General features: G+C 42.8%; 1 protein-coding gene across 1 annotated transcript in view; it reads right to left on the bottom strand.

Moving 5' to 3' along the window:
• Positions 1-2,111, bottom strand: part of CHDH (choline dehydrogenase) — a 20,497-nt gene that overhangs the window by 14,390 nt on the left and 3,996 nt on the right. The window lies entirely within an intron of this gene.

Here is a 2,111-nt window from a genome sequence, read left to right on the forward strand (position 1 = left end):
TGGATGAACAAAAAAAAAAAAAAAGAAGAATGTAGAATCTGCAAAACACCACATAACGTGGATAACCTTGGAGGACATTATGCTGAGTGAAATAAGTCAATCACAAAAGTATGAATAATTGTATTAGTCCGTTATTGTAAAAGTCAAGGAAAGATTTATCTATGGAAGGAAATTTTCTTTGTTGGTTACCAGGGGTCGGAGGGGAGGGGAGGGAACGCTGTTTAGATAGAGGTAAGTATTGATTTGGCTGAAGAGAAGGGCGATGTACCAAATGTGAGTGATCAATATGGTGGCACTGAGGAAGAGAAATACAGAGAGAGGGTACATGGGAGGTACAGACAACAAATATGAACCCTTTTACACATACAGTACTGCATTGTCAGTGAAGGCAAACAATGGGTATATGGGTGGATAGATGGGTGGACAGGCTGAACCAGTAGGTATGTCTATGAAGTGGAGAGTATACCCAAGACCAGGTACAGGGATGGCAGACAACTGTCCCATAAATTTATTTGTATGATCTGAATTCCCAGGTATACAGTAGAACTGACAGTGGGCAAGGTTGTAGTCACTTCTTGGTCCCATCCAGCTAGCCAGAGGGACTGAGTAGTTGAACCTGTGGGCTCAGGACCATAGTTGCAGGGGACATGGAGCTCAATTGGCATAACATACTACACAAAATATTGTTCCATCTCCTACTCTGGCGAGTAGTGACTGGGATCTTAAAAGCTTGCAAGCTGCCCTCTAGATGCAACGATGAGTCTCTCCTTGTCCAGAGCAAAGAAGAATGAAGAAAACCAAAAATCCATGGAAACAATTAGTACTAGCGACTAGTACACCATCTGATCTGTAGTATATACGACTATGAGACCAGAAGAACTAGATGGTGCCTGGCTACCACTGTCAACCACTTGAAAGGGGATCTATATAGGATTCCCTAGATAGAGAGGGAGAACAGTGTGAAACAAAACTCAAATTCATTTGGAGAAAAAAAAGGTGGGGGGGACCAGGATTCCTGGTCCAATAGAGCCTGGTGGAACCACTGAGACTATGGCCCCTAGCTGCCCTTCAGGTCTGGAATTGAACCCACACCTGTGGCTTCCAGCCAAACATAAGACAGGCATATGAGTTGAACATTTACCCCAGGTAGATACACTCCTTGGAGAGAACAATCATGGGAAAAAGAAGGGCTGCTTATGCACAGGGGGAGACAGCTCAGGGGGCAGGAGTGCATGGAGGGATGGACACAGGGAAGAGATAAATATCGGGAGGAAGTGGGAGGGGAGCTGTTGCATTCTGGTAAACTGTGGTCAATGTCATGAGAAAAAGTATATGTGAACTGCTATATGGAAAAGTGAATTTATGGAAAAGCATATGGAAAGTGAATTTTCTCTGTAAATTTTCACCCAAATCATAATTAAAAAGATCTCCAAGATAGAGAGATTCAGAGTCAGGACTAAAAAATAAATAAATAAATAAAATGACTTACTGCACTGAGGAAATGTGCTACAAAACACCTCTTGAAACTGTTGAAAACAAATATGTCACTGTGAAGACTAAGGTGCGCCTGACCTAAGCCATGGTATTTTCACTAGCTTCATTCATATGCATGTGAGAGTTGGACAATGAACAAAGAAAACCACAGAAGAACTGATGCATTTGAATTGTGGTGTTAGCAAAGAATACTGAATGTACCATGGACTGCCAGAAGAACAAACAAGTCTATCCTGCAGGAAGTACAGCTGGAATGCTCCTTAGAAGCAAGAATGGCCAGGCTTCATCCCTCATACTTTGGTCATGTTGTCAGAAGGGACCAGCCCTTGAAGAAGAATATCATGCTTAGAGGGTCAGGGAAAAAGGGAAAGACACTCAATGAGATGGATTGACACAGTGTCCACAATAATGGGCTCAACCATGTCCAGCATGGCAACAATTGTGAGGATGGTGCACAACCAGGCAGTGTTTCATTCTGTTTTACAGAGTTGTTCCATGAGTCAGTGACAATAACAGCAGCCTCCAGAACTGAAACCATCAATTTCTGTTCTTACGAATTCTGTGTTATCCCTAGGATCACCTTGTTGTCTCCTTCCATCACCCAGCACAGTACACAG

This window comes from Orycteropus afer, unplaced genomic scaffold (genome assembly GCF_000298275.1).
Source record: "Orycteropus afer afer isolate SDZICR_OR568_19922 unplaced genomic scaffold, OryAfe1.0 scaffold00041, whole genome shotgun sequence".
NCBI classification, from domain to species: domain Eukaryota; kingdom Metazoa; phylum Chordata; class Mammalia; order Tubulidentata; family Orycteropodidae; genus Orycteropus; species Orycteropus afer.